Source organism: Dipodomys merriami, unplaced genomic scaffold (assembly GCF_024711535.1).
Source record: "Dipodomys merriami isolate MVZ:Mamm:240054 unplaced genomic scaffold, mDipMer1.0.p SCAF_1104, whole genome shotgun sequence".
Lineage (NCBI taxonomy): Eukaryota > Metazoa > Chordata > Mammalia > Rodentia > Heteromyidae > Dipodomys > Dipodomys merriami.
The window spans coordinates 105,685-126,108 of NW_027202388.1; the positions used below are offsets into that span (position 1 = coordinate 105,685).

A 20,424-nucleotide genomic window follows, 5' to 3' on the forward strand; every position below is an offset into this window, starting at 1 on the left:
TGCTGTCCCTGAGCTTCTTCAGCTCAAATCTAACACTCTATCACTTGAGCTACAGCTCCATTTTGGGCTTTTGGTAGTTACCTGGGGATGAGTCTCACAGACTTTGCTGGTGAGCTGGCTTTAAACCCATCCGGGGTCTCAGTTTCCTGAGTATCTAGGTTTACAGGTGTGAGCCACCAGTACCTGGTCAGAAAACATTTTCTAATCAGGAATCAAGCTTTTACATAGACTAAGGAATCATTTATTAGTAAGATGTTATACAATTGTCTAGTCTGACTTCTTAAACACGATGCTGAAGACAACAAACAAAAAAGAAAATGTCCCAGTCTGCATAAAATCCATACTAAAGGAGTAAGAAAAGTTTCTCACTGAGAAATATTTGCTTTGTAGAAAACTTGAAGACTAGTTATTTTACAGTTGATGAGAAATAGAAAAAAATCAAATGAGGTTTAGAGATATCAGTGGCAAGCACACTGACAGTTCAAAGAAGTAAAACAGAGAGCCATCTTTAAAAGCACTGACATTTGGAAAATTTTAATCTGGCAGCTCTCAAACATGCTCGTCTCAGGACCTCTTAATACTCTTAAATTTTGAGAGCTCCCAAAGAGCTAATTAAAAAGGTAAGGTGGCTCAGTGGTAGAGTGCTTGCCTTGCATGCATGAGGTCCTGGGTTCGATTCCTCGGCACCACATAAGTAGAAAAAGCCAGAGGTGGCACTGTGGCTCAAGTGAGAGAGCGCTAGCCTTGAGCTGAAGAGCTGAGGGACAGTGCCCAGACCCAGAGTTTAGGCCCCGCAACCGACAAAAAAAAATGTAAGTAGAGCCAGGAACTGGTGCCTCTCACCAGTAATCCTGGCTACACACTCAGGAGACTGAGATCTATAGATTGCTATTAAAAGGTAGCTGGAGCAGGAAAGTCAATGAGATTCTTATCTCCAATAAACCACTCAGAAAACAAAACAAAACAAACCCAGAAGTACAACTATAACTCAAGTGGTAGACTGCAGCTCCGGATCAATGCCTAAGTGCTGAATTCAAGCCCCAGGACTGGCACAAAAATAAATAAATTAAATAAAAAATAGGGGATACACATGCATTAGCATGTGCACGCACACACACAAGAGAAACAGACAGATATGTTAAAAAGTAGAACTCAGGTAATGAGCAAAGCATCAGGTATTGAGTCCTAGTTTCACAACCCAAACAAAAGAAAATTTAGAACTCAAGTGCTTATGGTAGTTTTGTAAATTTAAGAACAAAAACACTGGGGATGGGAAGGTGGCTCAGTGGTAGAGTGTTTGTCTTGTATGCATGAGGCCTTGAGTTCAATTACTGAGCACCACATAAGCAGAAAAAGTTGTAAGTGGCGCTGTGGCTCAAGTGGTAGAATACTAGCACTGAGCTAAAGAGCTGAGGGTCAGCACCCAAGCCCAGAGTTTACTCCCCACAACTCACCAAAAAGAAAGAAAAGAAACACTACTTATTAATATACGCTTATTGAAAAACACTGTATTTTCCAAAAAAGGTAAAATTTCAGCAGAATAGTCCCATTGTTTTACATCTTTAATAAATCTCTTCATCCTTTAGCCTAATGAAAGACACCTGTATTCTCTCATCTGCTTTTATACTGTCTGTTGGGTTATGTTGTTTCAAGTATATGCAGAAAAACTACCTTACAAAGTCACTTAGTTAGAAAAGGAAGAAGTATTTTAGTTGCCTTCTCAGATTATCAATAAAGCTAATGCTGGCATACTCCTTAATATTACACTAAAACTCAACTAGTGGTCATCTCTTAAAATTTAGTTGTAATGAGATACATAGCAATGAGCCTGAAGCTATACCATAAGATTTTCTGCTTGGATGTATTAAATTAAAATCAGTTAGTCTTTTCTTTTCTTTTGCCTGTACATGATTTGCTAACATCACACATTAAATAATGGGAAAATACTCACACCGAGTGACACAAATCTTCCAAATGCTGACCAACTGTCCTGAAATCAATGAATATAGCTGTTATTATCAACACAGATTTCATCAGCATAGTCTGTAAACAGCACTGGGAAGCTACAAAGCTCAACAGAGCAATAAATACATTCTACAAAATTGAAACTTAGTTTGAATGTGTATCATGACTCATACATCGTTGCTTTTCTCATTGAAAAGGCTCATTTCATTCACTTTTAAGAAATGTTCACCAAATAAAATTCTAGTCTCTATGACCACTTGTATACTTCAGAGTGAAAATGTCATTCCATGGCAAAGTAAATAGTTCATTTAAACACTACAAATGGGCTAGGCACTGGTGGCTCATGCTTGTAATCCTAGCTACTGAGGAAATTAAGATCTAAGGATCATGGGTCAAAGCCAGTCCAGACAGAAAAGTCTGTGAGACTCTTATCTCCAATAAACTACTCAGAAGAAGCCAGAAGTGGTGCAGTGGTTCAAGTGGTAGAGCACTACCCATGAGCAAAAAAGCTTAGGGCAACATCCAAGCCCTGAGTTCAAATCCTAGGACCAGCTTTAAAAAAAAGACAAAACTTAGTTCATTGGATTCCACTTTCTTAAAATAGCCAATTAGCAGAGAATATGTCTTAGAAATATATCTAATTAAATGTTAATAAACAACCCTTAAGATTCATTTGTCCAGAAATTACATTTTATACTAACTGCCACATTACCTAATTACTATAAAAAATGAGCAGCTTCAACATTCATATTTTCTAAGAGATACAGGCTTTAAATTGTGGAGGCAGGGAGGGGGAAGAGTGCCACTCACGTTTTAGGTACTACCAACTTTTCTGCCTCAATTCAAGATGGAATTAAGGATCCCACAAGTCATGAGGCACAGATGAAGTATCCAGAGATATAAAGAAACATCAGCCAAACTGAGGACAAACTCTGAAAAAGCAATCTTTAACTGTAATCACTGGCAGGGGTGTATGAACAATATCAGTATGAGGGATGATAAGAGAAGTCTGACAGGGAAAAAAAAAAGAAGACATAAGCAAGAGGCTGACGTGTTTGAACACCTAGATGGGGGAAAGTTGCAAAAAAAATTCTACATGAAAATTCTTACTGCAAAAAAGAGAGAGATGCAGGGTACCAGTGGCTATCCCTGTCAGACTGCTACTAAGGCAGCTGAGATCTGGGGATCATAGTTGGAAGCCAGCGTAGGAAGAAAACTCCGTGAGACTCCTATCTCTAATCACACACAAAAAAAAGCTGGAAGTAGAGGTGTGGCTCAAGTCCTTAAAGGTCTAACTTTAAGCAAAGAAGGTCAGGGACAGCAAGCAGACCTTGAGTTCAAGCCCCAGGACCAGCACAGGTGTTGTGCGTGCACACACACAAACACACAAATCACTCTAGTAATAATAAATAATCTAGTAATAATAATAATAATAATAATAATAATAATAATAATAATAAATACCCTAGTAATAATAAATACTCTAGTAATAATAAATACATTGCATCTTCCCACTCCGATTCTGAATTTTCATATTACCTTTTTTCTCTTCTTCCTCTTCCTCAAAAAATTCTGCTAGGGAAAATGCTTCTGAGTTGTTCTAATTCAAATATTAGAGCCTCTAATTCTTCTCCACTCAGAGAGTTAAGGAAAGATTTCACCTGAATGAAAATAATAAAATATTGTGTAAATATTAATGAAAAAAATCTCATAAGGAGAAAAGACTGAAGAGCTCATGCCAGCACAGCTCTGTGTGTGTGTGTGTGAGTGTGTGTGTGTGTATGTGTGTGTGTGTTTGTGTTGGTCCTAGGGCTTGAACTCAAGGCCTGGGTGCTTACCTTTTGTGCTCAAGTCTAGCACTCCATTATTTGAACCACAGCACAACTTCCAGGTTTTTGGTGTTTAATTGGAGATAAAAGTCTCACAGACACTCTTATCTGAGCTGGCTTCCCACCATAATCATCAGATTTCAGTCTCCTAAGTAGCTAGGATTGCAGTACCCAGTTCTAATTTTTTTTTATTTTTTACAGATCCTGGAGCTTGACCCGGGAGCTATCCCTGAGGCTCTTTGTTCTCAAGGATAGCGATATACACTTGGAGCTACAAGACTACTTCCAGCTTTCTGAGTTGTTTATCAAAAATAACCTGTCTGGTCTGGCTTTCAATTAACCTCAGATCTCAGCCTCCTGAGCTAGGATTAGAGCCAGAACTAATTTTTTTAATAACCGTAACACTAGGATAGTGTTTATTACTAGGATACGGTTTAGTAACAGTAGCACAGAAGACGCTAACAGAGCTAAAAACAAGAAACCAACATCCCTGGCTCTTTCTCCCTCCTTTCTTCTCCAACCCTTCACTTCTGAGCTAAACCAGCAGCTGCCCACAGAGGCTGATTCTCTAGAGAGATGTATGCATTCTACGGCTGTATCTAAAAAATGCCCCCGGTTGTTTCATTTCTCCTATCTCTGCATGGTGAGTGGGGAGCCCAAGGCCAGACAGTTCTTTGCTTCCCAAAGTAACATGCTCTGCTACACTGGATTTGCCCACCAGGGGTGCTGTTCGCTGAGAGCCCTGCCCACAGAAATTCCACAGGCCACTCAAGTCCCCTCCCTGGGCCTTTGGCTTCCCTACCCCAAAAACTCAGGTTGAAGGAATGATTGTCAGTCCACATTCCCTACAACCACATGCTTTCACCATTATTCACCATATTCCACCCATCTCATCTATTAGGATCCCTTCCATCTTTCTACCGTTTCTCTCACATTTCTTTTTTTCTTTTTTGGCCTCGGTCGTGGGGCTTGTACTCTGGGCCTGGGCGCTGTCCCTCAGCTCTTCAGGTCAAGGCTAGCGCTCTAACACTTGAGCCACAGTGCCACTTTCGGCTTTTTCTTTTTGCTTATGTGGTGCTGAGGGCCTCAGGCATGCAAGGCAAGCACTCTACCACTGAGTCACCTTCTCAGCCCCACACATTTCTATGACCTTTTTAATTACAAAGAAATCAATAGAAGAAAAATAGAGCCAAAAGAAAGCATTACGAAACTCTGAATACTTTCCATCTCTTTTCCACTTGGAGGAGAAACTGTTGGTGTTCAGGAGAAAGGAATTGAGGTTCTCAGGAAACTACAAGAAGGCAAGAGGGCTGACAAGAGAAAGAAAACCATCCTTAAACATGAATGCAAGGGTAGGAATGTCGCTTAGTGGTAGAGTGCTTGCCTAGCATGCATGAAGCCATGGGTTGGATTCCTCTGGACCATATACACAGAAAAAACTGGATATGGGGCTGTGGCTCAAGTGGTAGAGTGCTAGCCTTGAGCAAAAGGATCTCAGGGACAGTGCCCAGGTCCTGAGTTCAACCCCCAAGTCTGACAAAAAAAAAAAAAAAAGAATGCAGCCAGGTGTCAGTGATACACACCTGTAATCCTAGCTACTTGGGAGGCTGAACGGATCTGAAAATCACTGTGCAAAGTTTGATCCCTTTTGCCCAGAGACACCGGCACCCATTTATCTCAAGGAAAAGCAACAAAGGCCCTTCAGGGATGCTATAGGTCTCTAAGATTGAAGCCTCCCCGCCCCCACTTCTGAAGGACATGAAGGAGACACAAAGCTATTGTGCAGATGGCATTATCTCTGAAGAACACCTGGCTATTGTGGGAAGGAGATGCACAGGGGGTCAAGGATGGAGATGATCTACAAAGTGCGTTCTGTTGGAGATCAAAGAAGGATCGCTTCAGAGGAACTTCACACTTGGAGAATCCAAAAAGGAACTTATGTCAAGATGGAGGAAACCCACACTTTCCTTCTGTGGCCATCAAAGAGATGCCAAGGTCTCTGCTGTGTGCTTTCCCATTTTCTCACATACTGCCTGGGTCCTATAATAGCCCACACTATGTAATCCTCACCACTAAATTCCCATGAGAATTCACCTCAAGTGAAGGTAAAGTCTACTTTGTACTGTGTGGGCTATGGCCCTAAGCAGGATATAAATCCATCCAAGACATGTTTACAATCTGGATCTGAAGCAAAAACAAAACAAAACAAAACAAAACAAAAAACCCATGGCCTGAATCTGGATGCTAGTGGCTCATGCCTATAATCCTAGCTCTTCAGAAAGGCAGAGACCTTGGTTTGAAGCCAGCCTAGGCAGAAAAGTCTGTGAGAGCCTGATCTCCAATGAATCAGCAAAGAATTGGGAACAGGAGCTGGGAAGGTGGCTTAGTGGTAGAGTGCTTGCCTACCATGGCTGAATCCCTGGGTTCAATTCCTCAGGGCCACATACACAGAAAAGCCAGAAATAGCGCTGTGGTTCAAGTGGTAGAATACTAGCCTTGACCAAAAGAAGCTTAGGAACAGTGCCCAGGACCTGAATTCAAGCTCCACGACTGGCAAAAAAGGGTTGGAAATGGAGCTGTGGTTGATATGGTAAAGTACCAGTCTTAAGCAATAAAAGCCAAATGAGAGCTCCAGGCCCTGAGTCCAAGCCCTAGTACTAGCACAATTATAAATGCACACGCACACACACACACACACACACACACACACACACACACACACACACACAGAGTTTAGAAGGGGGAAGAAATGAATTAGAAAGGGTTGAGAGAAGGTTGAGACGATATGAATTCCTGCTGATCTTGTCACCACAGTGAGTCAGGCAAAAGTTCTGTTTCCTTTCCAGCTATGCTGACTCACTCCTCTAGAGGTAGAGATAGGAGAACCATAGTGGAAGGCTAGCCAAGACAAAATTTAGTGAGAATCTACCGAAAAAGGAGGAAGAGGAGGACGAGGAGGACGAGGAGGAGGAGAAGGAGGAGGAGGAGGAGGAACAGGAGGAGGAAGAGGGGGAGGGGAGGAGGAGCAGGAGGAGGAGGAGGAAGAGGAGGAGGAGAGAAGGAGGAGGAAGAAGAGGAGGAGGAGGAGGAAAAGACACTGGTGGCTCACATATGTACTACTAGCTATTAGGAGGCTGAGATCTGAAGGTCAAATTCTCAGCCAGCCCAAACAGAAAACCCTCTGAGTCTTATATCCAACCATCCAGCAAAAGACAGGAAGTAGAGGTGTGGCTCAAGGGGTAGAATGCCAGCCTTGAGCCTCAAAGCCCTGAATTCAAACTATAATACAAATACTTAAAAACAAATCCAGACATGATAATGCATGACTATAATCCCAGCTACTCTGGAGGCAAAGGTAGAATGACTGTGGTCCAAGGTCAGTAGGAGTAAAAACATGATACCCCTATCTGAGGGAAACAAAGAAAGAAAGAAACCCCAAAAGTAAACAGGACTGAGGGTATAGGTAATATAGTAGAGTACTTGCCTGGTAAATGTGAGACCTTAAATTCAATCCCAAGCACCACAAAATAATCCAGTTTTGTTTGTAGTTTCTTAGGTATCTCTGGGAAGGTATGTGGAAAAGAGATTTCCCAAATAGAAAAGGGACCCTCTGGACACTGGTGGCTCATGCCTTTAATCCTAGCTACTCAGGAGGCTGAGATCTGAGGATCACAGTTCAAAGCCAGCCAATGCAGGAACATCTGTGAGACTCATCTCCAATTAACCACCAGAAAACCAGAAGTGTGCTGTGACTCAAGTTGTAGGGAACTGAAGAGCTCAAGATCAGTCCCCAGACCCAGAGCTCAAGTCGCATGACTGACAAAAAAAAGAAAGAAAAAGAAAGAAAAGGGAACCCTACTAGATTTTCCATGCCCCACTGTGACCCTTGAGGAAATTAGATTAACAATACAAGCTTGAAGTCATTCACAAAACCTCACACAAGTTAGCTGATAGTACCTTGCCAGTTGCCAGGAGTGGGAGAATTTGACGGCTTCTGCCAAACAGAGAATTAGGGGCTTCGTAAGTGACCTTCATGTCTCTATGTGGGTTGGAGCTCCTCATTCACAAACTGGTCACTTGGATGAAGGGTAGCCTAGCAACTTCTCTATTATCCTTTTATTGTTTTTCTTCTTTTTTTTTTTTTTTGCTACTGTTATGCAAGAGTGGCACAGTGGATCTGGATTGGCAAAGGAGTTTTGTGACATGGAAGTCTGCTCTTCGTGATCCTATTTAAGATATTCATTCTGGTCATAGATTTACCAGAAAGAGTCACTTTTTATTCCCATACCTATTTACTTCTCTGAGGCAGAAATGTTTACTCTACATGTGGAAAAAAGAAAAAGAAAAAGAAAGTGTTAGAAAGAAGGCAGTTCTGTGGGTTTTTGAAACAGTTGACTCAACTTCTTGTGGTTCAGCCCATTATTTGTTGTTATTGATGTGGGGCTTGAACTCTGGTCCTGGGTGCTGTCCCTCAGCTCTTCAGCTCAAGGCGAGCACTCTATCAGTTGAGCCATAGTGCCACTTCCAGTTTTCTGGTGGTTTACTGGAGATAAGAGTCTCACAGACTTTACTGCCCACGCTGGCTTTGAACCAGGATCCTCAGCTCTCATGTCTTCTGAGTAGCTAGGATTAAAGGTGTGAGTCACCAGCACCCAGCCAGACTGTTTATTTTTTAGGCGGGTTATACCCTCACTCCTAATTCCAGCTTAATTTTTTGAATATATTTTCTAACTTCCCTATTACCTTACCCTGCCTATATTATCCCAACTATGGTTTCTTTTGAATTGTTAATAGATTGCAGAAAATTTAGTAGAAATCATATCTTGAATTTGGAGGGTAAGCTCATGCAAACATGTTTGCCAGTCCTGGGGATTGAACTCAGGACCTGAGCACTGTCCCTTGATCAAGGCTAACACTCTACCACTTGAGTCATAGCTTCACATAGCTTTTTGGTGGTTCATTGGAGATAAAAGTTTCATGGGCTTTCCTGCCTGGGTTGGCTTTGAACCACAATCCTCATATCTCAGCCTCCTGAGTAGCTAGGATGACAGATGTGAGCCACCAGTACTTGGCTCATATATTGAATTTTCAATGTGAATCTTTTCTCAGGCTGATGAATGGGATTTTCTCCTGCAAAGCTGAGAAGAGACAGTACCTACAACTTCAGATCAGCCCAGCAATTCTGAGTTAATAACTAACCACTCTAGCACACTGTTGCTAGGCAAAGATATCCAGTAGTCAGGGTGAATTAAACACATTTTCCAACACACAACATTTTTGCTTATAATCATCTTTTCACATACAACTCCATCACACATTAGGGAGCACCTGAGAAAACTCAAACAAGGCTGGGGAAAAGAAAAAAAGACAATTACAATTCGGGCACTGATGGCTCACAACAGTAATCCTAGCTACTCAGGAGACTAATATTTGAGGATCATGGTTCAAAGCCAGCCCAGGCTGGAATGTCCTTAAGACTTTTATCTCCAATGTACCACCAAAAAGCCAGAAGTGGAACTGTGGCACAAGGGGTAGTATACTAGCCTTGAGTAGAAAAATTCAGAAACAGAGCCCAGGTCCTGAGTTCAAGCCTCAGGACCAGAACATGCACCCGTGCGTGATTGCGTGCATGCATGCGTGCACATGTGCACGCACGCACGCACACACACACACACACACACACACACACACACACACACACACACACACACACAATGGCTCACCATTTCCTTCCCAAGATACCTGGCTCCAGAAAGCACCACAGCATCACTATTTGCAGTGCCCATGAGACAATCGACATCCTATAAAAGACAAGTGTTGTGTTTAGATCAAATGTTTGCTCTTGTATGTAAAGCATGGTTACCTTGACAATGAAGGCCACCCGTATGAAGCACTAAGCACTGTCCCGTATGAAGTTTGCCATGTATGTCAATTCACTTCATCCTGGCAGTAATTAGCTTGAAAGGAAAGCTATGATGCTCTCATTTAACAGAGCAGAAAGTTGAGAATGAAGGAATACAGGATCTTACTCATAAACAGTCCTTAAGATGGTGACAGGCCTGTAGCCTGGGTAACCTAGTTCTGAAATCAAGTTCCAAAAAGAATGTCCTCATTATAATGACCTCACAATTCTAGTTGACCAAGAACTCAGGGAGGGGCAACGATGTGTGCCAGGGGAAGGCAGCAAATGTGATAATCTTGGTGATGGGCTGGACCTATCAGTTGTGAAATAACCAAAAAACAACTTGGAACACATAGGAGTGAATTCAGCAGGAGCATCTGCTCCAGGTCTCAGCAGGAAACAAATGCCCCATGGAAAGCCCAGTACTAGTAGATCATGCCTATTATCCTAGCTATTCAGGCAGCTGAGGTTTGAAGATCAAGATTTGAAGCCAGCCTTGGCAGAAAAGTCTGTAAGACTCTGATCTCCAATTGATCAAAAAGGAAGAAGTGGAGCTCTCTTGAGTAAATCAAAACAAGCAAGAGAGACTCAGAGTCTAAGTACTTGTACACCCCCCCACACACACAAACAAATTCAGTTCACTTTTGTGAACCAACTGGAAGAAAGAAGTGATGGGTAGGAGATTAAAGAATAAACAAGGGCCACTGAGCCACATGGAGATTGGCAGCAAAAGAGAGCTGTGGATTCCCCGAGGTCAAAGGAGATGAAAGCTCAGAAGAAGTGCTATCAGAGTCCACAGAGAGTCAGATTTGTGCACCAGGGGCCCTCCATCAGGGGCCACAAAGATGGAACCCATGATGATTACCAGTGTCACACTGAATCAAGAAAGCACTAGAGAAGCGCCTAGGCCTCCTTCCTGCCTCCCACCGACCCAACCCAGCCAAACACATTCAAGTGTAGTAGTTCACTGGCCCCTTTCCATGTGAGACCAACCAGCAAAACTCATCCAGGTGAAGTGTTCTAGAAGGACCAATCTCCCAGGAGAGGAAATGGGTCAGAAGAGCTTCAAAATAGATTTGGAGAGAGCTGAAAACTCAATTATATAAGACAGCTTTGGCCGAGGAATGGTAACCCAGTGGAAACTTTCACTGTAACCTTCACCGTACAATGTGAATGGTTGACACCCGCAGAGAAAGGAGAGGTTCCCCAATGCCCCACTGAGCAGCATCAAGCAGAGAAAATTAAAAGATTCTCTTCATTTGAATGAAGGTCAAGCACATCTCTACCAAATCTGTAGAAGAGTGTGCTGTAGCATACTGCTTTATTTTGTTGTTGTCTTCTCTGGAGGCTGGCACTGGGACGTGAACTCAGGGTCTGGGCTTGTCCCTGAATCTTTTTTGCTTGTTTGTATGTTTTGCTCAGGGCTACCACTTTTCCACTCGGGCTACATCTCCATTTCTGGCTTTCTGGGTTGATTAATTGGAGATAAAAATCTCATGATGGAGCTGGGAAAGTGGCTCAGTGGTAGAGCATTTGCCTTGCATGCCTGAAGACCTGGGTTCAATTCCTCAGCACCACATAAGCAAAAAGAAAAAAGCCGGAAGTGGCACTGTGGCTCAAGTGGTAGAGTGCTATACTTGAGGGACAGCGCACAGCCCAGAGTTCAGGCCCCACCACTGGACCCCCCCCCAAAAAAAAATTAAACAAAAGAAACCACCAGAAGTGGAGCTGTGACTCAAGTGGTAGAGTGCCAGCCTTGAGCAAAAAATAATTCAGGGACAGTGTCCAGGACTGGTACAAAAAGAAAAAGCAAGAAAACAAACAAAAAAACAGCCAATAATAAGCAGAAAGCCCACAAGGGTGAAAACAAAGATGGGATGAATAAATCTTTTCAATGCTAACAAAGCAATTGTTCCCAGAGAAGGATAAATGAGTAGATAAACCTACTGGGAGCTTCTATTCTGGATGCTTGGGTCTCTGCAGAGAACAGAAATTTTAGAAGAAGAAAAAGCAAAGAAAGATGGAAAAGGAAGTAGGAGGCGGGCTTCACTCTGAAGCTTCACCTCTTCCTCTTCCTCCCTGTCACTCTAATGCCTCCAAGTCCATTCATCCCCAGGACCTAGGTTTGCTCAGGTAAGGGATTTGCAGAGAAAGAACTCTCCCATCTCTCCCCTGTTTCTTGTCTGTGCTTTTTGGTGGATTAACTTTGTTGGTCCTGAGTAATAGCCTAAAGTTCATCTGTCATGCAGCCATCAAAGATAAATAAAACCAGGTGCCAATGCCTCACACCTGTAATCCTAGCTACTCAGGAAGCTGAGATCTGAGGGTCACAGTTCAGAGCCAGCCTAGGCAGGAAAGTCCATGAGATTCTTATCTTCCATAAACCACCAGAAAACCAGATGTGGCGCTGTGGCTCAAGTGGTAGAGCACTTGCCTCGAGCTGAAATGCTGAGAGACAGTGTTCAGGTCCAGAGTTCAAGCCCCACAATCGGCCAAAAAAAGAGATAAATACAAGAGTCCTGTGTGCTGAAAGTAAAAATGTTAAGCAAAAATGGAGGAGGTCTGCACACACCATGAGTGGCCTAATTACTGTTGTGTTAAAATACTGGGGGGAAAAGAATTTATTAGATTCATCCAAATAAAATGTTGAAGTAAGCACTCAGGAATCTTAAGAACGATCATCTCTGAGGTAAATGAGACGCCATGACATAGAGATGCAGAGAACGCCTTGTCTTTTGTGCCAGTACTAGGATTTGAACTCAGGACCTTGCACTTGCTCTTGGCTTTTTTGTTTCTTTTGCTCAAAGTTGGCAGTCTACCACTTGAGCCACAGGGCCACTTCATATTATGTAAACAATGCCTACTCTGTCTGTGGTGGAGGCTGTGTGACTCTGATACAGTCACAAACCTTATCTGGGCCTCATGTACTTACTTCTAAGGTAAAATGATTGCCTCCATCAGGTGTTATAAATGATTGGGCCATCAAGTATGAAAATGGCTAGACAGGTCAAGAGGACTGGAAATAGAGAGTTCTGGGCAAGTGCAAAGCAAGGTGTATACAGATTCATGTGCACACACACCTATGCATACACATGCACACACACACACACACACACACACACACACACACACACACACACACACACACACACACACACACCCTGACACTGGCGGACAGAAATTTCTCTGTATCCAATCACAGGCCTCCTGGGAATTAGCCTCAGAGACCATTACCACCTAGTGGGTGCTGAAGTATGTTCTCATTAGACTCAACATGTTATTTAGTTAATTAAATGCTCTCCTTTTGATGACATTAATTAGACCTATTGCTAATTCCTCAGAAACCAAAATCAAAACAAAAAGGGAAAACTTTGCTTCTATCCCAAGAAGGCTCAGTAGAGCAAAAGAAAAGTCATTCTCTCTCTCTTTAGCTTTGTCTCTGTCTCTATCTTTCTCTCTGTCTCTGTCTTTCTGTCTGTATGTCTGTCTCCCTCTGACACTCTCTCTCTCTCTCTCTCTCTCTCTCTCTCTCTCTCTCTCTCTCTCTCTCTCTCTCTCTCTCTTTCAGACAGAATTAGTTCAAATGGGGCCAGAGTGAGGTGCTAGTGGCTCACACCTGTAATCCTTGCTACTCAGGAGGTGTAGATCTGAAGATCACAGTTCAAAGAACAGCCCAGGCAGGAGAGTCTGTAAGACTCTTATCTCTGAATGAATCACACACACAAAAAAACCCTGCAGAAGGGAAGCATATGGCTCAAGTGGTAGAGTACTGAACTTTGAAAGAAAAAGCTAAGGGACAGTGCCTAGGCCCTGAGTTCAAGCCCCAGGATTTATACACACAAACACACACAGTTCAAATAATACTTGAAGCAAATTAAACTTCACGCAGTCATTTTTCCTGTGAAGATGTGATAAGGTGTTTTGACTGAGATGAATATGGCATTCTGTGTAGTATTTTAGAAGTTGCAATGGAATGAAATACGATTTCTCTCTGAGGGAACTACAGATCTAAAATCTAAGAGTCAAAATGATGGCCAAGCATTGAAAACAAAAGGACAAACCTGAGGCAAACCCAAGGCTAGACAGACTTGACCCAAGATTCCCATGAAGAACCAATTTGCAGACACAAGTGGCCAAGTCTACAAGACAAATTTTCTTGTGTGTATGTGCTAGTACTGGGACTTGAACTCAAGCCCTCCAACTCCATTTGGCTGTTTTGCTCCAGGCTGTCACTCTACTGCTTGAGCCATACTTCCACTTCTGGCTTTTGAGTGGTTCGTTGGAGATGAGTCTCATGGACCTTTCTACCAAAGCTGGTTTGGAAACCGTAATCCTCAGGTCTCAGATTCCTGAGTAGCTAGGATGACAGGTGTGAGCCCCAAGAAGATAAGGAAGGCTGGAAGATAATTCATTGAAAGAGGGAAGGAAGACCTGTCTCTCTTGCCTGGTAATCTTGAGTAAAAGATCCCTTAAAAGGACCAAGTGAGCCCTCAAAGAGATTCAGTCCTGATGCTAACAAAACCAACATGGAAGCAACATTTGAGATTCTAGTCCACCAGGTCTTTCTGCACAGAAGAACCGAGATCTGAGTGTTCAAAGCCACCATGGATGGTGTGGGGACAATGTTATCATTTAATGGAAGACGTGTTGGAGACTGCAAACAGGAACAAGTCACACAGGATCCAGCAACCTCTGGCTCACAGAGGAGAAGGGTCAGCATCACGGACAGGGCCCTGTGCTCTGCAGCTTGACATCCACCTGCTGCCATCTGCCAACACTGCCCTCCACAGCTGACTCCTATTTGCTTAGAGTTTCCAGAAGAGTCCTAATTCTCAGCAAAGGAACCAAATGGGACAGCTAGTCTGTATCCTAGCAACTCAGGAGGCTGAGATGTAAGGATCTCAGTTCAAAGCCAATCCAGAGCAGGAAAGCCCATGAGATCCTGATCTCCAATAAACTACTCCAAAAAATTCTCAGAAGTAGAGCTGTGGCTCAAGTGGTAGAGGACTAGCCTTGAGCACACACAGGTTCAAAGACAGCTCCTGGCCCTGAGTTCAAGCCCCAGGACTGGCAAAAAAAAAAAAAAGACTAGTTTCATTTTCCAGAGGCTATTATTATCAACCCTATCTCCACCCCAGTTGCAGCAAAAATATAGAAGAAAAAACCCGATTCCATTAGTATCAAGAAATCTACATTACAACACCAGATATGTCATAGAATTTCTGTATATTTGGGTGGGAGAGGCAATCACTACTTCTTTAAGTCTCGATTTAATCCTCTAGGAAGTCATCGGAGTTTGGAGTGGGGGTGTGTAGTACACTGACATTTTTCTACCTTAGTATCATAGTCTTTTATGGTTCTGTACAGTGAGATTCCTCTAAAATTCTAATGAGACCTGGAGGCGGTCTCATCAAAGTTATCAATTGGGAAGACAATGATCATCTAGGCAGGTTGTCACAGAAGAATTTCATCAGCCTAATAATTCATGGGTCAATTCCAGTATTTGTATTTACCTTGGGTGATCAAAAGTACAATAAGACTTTTAATGCTGAGCCGGGTGCTGGTGGCTCACGCCTGTAATCCTAGCTACTCAGGAGGCTAAGATCTGAGGATCGCGGTTCAAAGCCAGCCTGGGCAGGAGAGACCGTGAGACTCCTATCTCCAATAAACCACCAGAAAACCGGAAGTGGCACTGTAGCTCAAGTGGTAGAGCGCTCGCCTTGAGCTGAAGAGCTGAAGGACAGAGCCCAGGCCCAGAGTTCAAGCCCCACGGCCGACCAAAAAAAATAAAATAAAAGACTTTTAATGCTGAGAAATCCTGATATTGAGTACCTGGATCAAGCCATACCTGAAGCCAAAATAGTCTAGATTTTATCATTACATGTGTCAGTCAACTTCCCTCCCCCTGCTTTTAACTTCTGTGGGTTTAAAAGTTCCCCATTCTTGATTAATACTGCTGCTTTCCAGTTGTTTGTAACTGTGCCATCCATCCAGAAAAGAAAATTGCTTCCTCAGCCTAGATCTGGATTTAGATGTTTTTCGCAGGTTTTCGTTTATATAGGTCAAGAGACACAACGTGGTCTATGTCAAGAACCTACAAGTCTGGATTGCAGAACTGAGATGACCTTTGGGAGAGTCACACTGAGCAGTTCTAATGAGCAAGTGTTCTTTCCTCACAGGTTTAATGGCAGAAAGCTGTTTCTGCATCCCATAATATAGCATTGTGGAAGTTGGCAGAGAGGCCTCTCTGCCAGCTGATCAACAGACAGACAGACAGACAGACAGACATCTCAGAGAGGTGCCGATGGAAGGTTGTGGACAACAGATAGTTGGAGAGGAGGGACAGCCATCAACTGAAGGCCTACTGTGTGCTGCCCATCCACACAATGATCCTGACTATGCAGCGGGCTCATTCACAAACTGTAAAGGTGACGTTCAAAGTCAGAGATATCAAGTAATTTCCCAAAGTCAATGGTTAAGTCTGCATCCGATGAGCATTCTGCCATTCAAGCCACTTTCCTCTATGAATGAAAATAACTCTTCTTATAATTCCCTTCCTTCTTTCTTTCTTTCTTTCTTTCTTTCTTTCTTTCTTTCTTTCTTTCTTTCTTTCTTTCTTTCTTTCTTTCTTTCCTTCCTTCCTTCCTTCCTTCCTTCCTTCCTTCCTTTTTTCCTTTCTTTTTCCCTTCCCCCCTTTTCTCTTTTCTTTTGTCAGTTTCAGGGCTTGAACTAAGGGCCTAAGTTCTGTCCCTGAGCTCTTTTGCTCAAGGTTAGCACTCTATCACTTTGAGCCACAGATACACTTCCTTTTGCTGGTGGTTCATTGGAGATAAGAGTCTTATTGGCTATCTTGCCTGGGCTGTCTTTGAACCTCGATACTCAGATCTCAGCCATCTGAGTAGCTAGGATGAGAAGCATGAGACACCAGCATCCAGCCAAACTGTTATTATTACACCTCTCAAACATAACTGTGTCAAAAGAGTGCCTTCCAAATTGTACCTCACCTTTGCAGCTCAGACGGTTTGGCTACGCTTTAGATAAATACCCATGGCCCTATGGATTTGGACCAGCCAGAGTTGGAACTTCCATGTCTTTCCACACTGCACTAATTATCCCCAGCAATATTTACTGTTTATCTATCTTCAAATTTTAATGACAGAGAATGCCTGCCCCCATTGTGATTTAAGGCACAAACACTCCCCTTGACAAACATTCTGATCAACTTAATACTGCCCAGAGTAATGCTTAGATGCTTTTTTGGCAGAACTGAGATTTGAACTCAGGGTCTTGCATTTGACAGGCAGGTACTCTATCACTTGAGTCACACCTCCAACTCTGGTACACAGATTCCTAAAAGGTTCACCTCTTCATTCCTTTCAGGTTTTCGGTAGAAAGCAATCACTACTTCTTAATTTATTCTTTTTTTTTTGTCTGTGTGTGCCACTATTGGGGCTTGAACTTGGAACTTGAGCATTGACCCTGAGGGTATTTTTTGCTCAACGTTGGCATGCTACCATTTGAGCCAAAGCTCTGCATCCAGTTTTCTTCTGGTTCATTAGAGAAAAGAGTCTTACAGACTTTCCTGCCTGGGATGTCTTTAAACTATGATCATAAAATCTCAGCCTCCTGAACAGCTAGGTTACAGGTGTGAGCTACTGGTGCCTAACTATGTTCTTATAATAAGAAATTCTAGGCTGGACGCTGGCGGCTCATGCCTGTAATCCTAGCTTCTCAGGAGGCTGAGATCTGAGAATCGTGGTTTAGAGCCAGCCCAGGAAGGAAAGTCCTTGAGACTCTTATCTTCAATGAACCAGCAGAAAACCAGAGTGTTGCTGTGGCTCTAAGTGGTAGAGTGCTAGCTAGCCTTGAACAAAAGAGCTTAGAGACAGAACCTGGGCCTTGAGTTCAAGCCCCTTCACTGACCGCCCCCCCCCCAAAAAAAGAAGAGAAAAAGAAAAAGGAAGGAAGGAAGAAAGGAAGGAAGGAAGGAAGGAAGGAAGGAAGGAAGGAAGGGAGAAAGAAAGATGGAAGGAAGGGAAGGGTAGGGAAGGGAAGGAAGTTAGGGAGGGAGGAAGGAAGCAAGCAAGCTAGGAAGTTTTCACATAGGTTCTGAAGCCTCTCCTGTTCTTGTCTCTGCTCTGAGATTGCACTCTATTTCTCTGAACCAGAGGAATGCCTGTTCTCTCCTCTCCTATTCTCCTCTCTGCTTCTGCTCTCCTTGGATTTAGGAGTATTTCTGGAGTGTTCTCTGCCCCTGGCTGAGCAGGTCAACACAGCCCTCTGCTTTCTCAAGGTGATCTCAACCCCGCAGTGCCTCAGATTAAGAAAGGAGAAGATGAGAGAACAGAGGCACCTCTCAGGAGCTCAGATTCCCCATCAGAAGGGGATGGGGTTTAGACTACACAAGGCCAAAGGCCCTCACTTGCTCTCCCAGGCTCTCCCATGACTATCACCACACCTAGCTATTCACTCATAAAAACTGTTGGCAGTCAAGAATGATGCATGGTGGGAGAAGTAGATGTTTACCTGGGCTTTGGGCTGGTCTTGTCCTCCCAGGAAGGCCACATGGAGGGCCACATCTCTCACCTCACAGAAGAACATGATGGCGTCCTTCCTGGAGCAGCATTTCGAGCTCCTCTACTCTCATCTCTAGTGTGAGCAAGCCAGAAGAAGGGTTTTCTTTAGAGGCTGGCTAGCAGAGGCCATGCTTCCATCATATCCTAGATCTTGGCAAAGCCATTACTCCAAAGACAATGTTCTATGTCCCATCTTACAGTCCATAAGTCTATTTATAGGTAAGAATAGAAATGAATATTATCTTCTGCGAACCGTGGCTTATGTCTGTCATCCTAGATACTCAGGAAGATGAGGTCTGAGGATCCTGGTTCAAAACGCGACCAGGCAGGAAAGTCTGTGAGACTCTTATGTCCATTGAACCACCAAAAGAGCCAGAAGTGGAACTGTGGTTCAAGTGGTAGAATGCAAGCCTTGAGTGAGGAAGCTCAGGGTCAGTATATAGGGCGTGAGTTCAAGTCCTCATACTAGAAGCAATATAGATAGATAGATAGATAGATAGATAGATAGATAGATAGATAGATAGATAGACAGACAGACAGACAGACAGACAGACAGACAGACAGACAGACAGACAGACAGACAGATAGATAGATAGATTGATAGATAGATAGATAGATAGATAGATAGATAGATAGATAGATAGATAGACAGACAGACAGACAGACAGACAGACAGACAGACAGACAGACAGACAGACAGACAGACAGACAGACAGACAGACAGACAGACAGACAGACAGACAGATAGATAGATAGATAGATAGATAGATAGATAGATAGATAGATAGATAGATAGATAGATAGATAGATAGATAGATAGATAGATAGATAGATAGATAGATAGATAGATAGATAGATAGATAGATAGATGAAAAATTGAAAATTAGAGAGAGACATTGGAACCTGGCATGTACTTACTTTGCAGTTCACTCTTCATTCTGGCAATAGGGAGTGATTGAATACTTAGGAGGAAGGAAGGGAGGATGCTGTAGAAACTGGAGTCTGGCAACCATGCTCAGCTTATGACTGGAAGGTGCATGGAGACCAGAGGCAAAGAAGCAGGCAGGAGGTTGCCTCATCTTCTCTCCCAGGACTCTGTAACAAGGCATTGATTTAAGGCAGCACATAGCTGCCACTGTTGGGAGAAAACAGAGGGGGAAAAACAGATGTGAGAGAATTCCAAATTCTTTCTTCAGATTTTTTTAAGTGGGCTAAAATTTAATGTGAGCATTAGGCACTGGTGGCTCACACCTGTAATCCTAACTACTCAAGAGACTGAGACCTGAGGACCATGGTTCCAAGCTAGTACTGGCAGGAAAGTTTGTGAGACTCACTTATCTCAGATTCACAACCCAAAAGGTGAGAAGTGGAGCTGTGGCAAGCACTAGCCTTGAGTTAAAAAAATGAAGGGACAAGGCGCAGGCTTTGAGTTCAAGCCCTGAGACTGGCACACAGAAAGAAAGATGATGAGGAGGAACAAGAGAAGGAGAAGAAAATGAGGAGGAAGAGGAGGAGGAGAAGACAAAAGAGGGGAAGAAGGAGCAGGGAGTAAGAGAGAAGAGGAAGGAGAGAAAGGTGGGATGAGGAGGGAGGAGGAGAAAGAAGGAGGAGGAGGAGAAGGAAGAAGGAGGAAGGAGAAAGAAGGAAAGAAGAGAAAGGAAACAGGAAGAGGAAGGAGGAGGAGGAAGAGAAAATGAGGAAGAGGAAAAACAAAGAAGGAAGGAAAGAATGAAGGAGGGATGGGAGAAGGGAGGGAAGGGAAGGAAGAAAAGCTAGGAAGGGAAGGAGGGAGGAAAGGAAGAAAGGAAGAGAGGAAGGGAGGGAGCTATGAAGGGGGAAGGGAGGAAGGGAAGAAAGGAAGAAAGGGAGGAGAATGCTTTGTCTCATTTTCTTTACTAGACCCACTATAAATCAACAATCAGTGTTGTGGGGCTGATCTGTGACCCTACAGTCTGGCAGGAGCGCCCCCTCTCTGTCATGAGAAGACCCTGTAGGATGTCAAATCTTCTGCTGATAAAGGTAGAAATCGAGCTTGCAGGTTTCCACCCTAGGGGAGCTGTGCATGGTGCAGTCCCTCTGTCTCACAGCTTCAGACTCAGGCTGAGTGTTATTACTGCCCATATATTTACCTTCCCATAGGGTCAATGTGCTG

General features: G+C 43.3%; 1 long non-coding RNA gene across 6 annotated transcripts in view; it reads right to left on the minus strand.

Moving 5' to 3' along the window:
* LOC138822492 (uncharacterized) overlaps positions 1–9,856 on the minus strand; it is a 40,619-nt gene extending 30,763 nt beyond the window's left edge. For 5 of the 6 annotated variants that reach the window (XR_011370483.1, XR_011370481.1, XR_011370480.1 and 2 more), the window contains exons 1-5: positions 9,824–9,856; positions 9,518–9,595; positions 7,752–8,114; positions 3,505–3,626; positions 1,952–1,990 (exon numbers count right to left, since the gene is read on the minus strand). This is a non-coding gene — a long non-coding RNA (uncharacterized lncRNA). The remainder of the gene's footprint in view (positions 1–1,951; positions 1,991–3,504; positions 3,627–7,751; positions 8,115–9,517; positions 9,596–9,823) is intronic. The other variant, XR_011370482.1, reaches the window with a different exon arrangement.
* Positions 9,857–20,424: the final 10,568 nt, after the last annotated feature.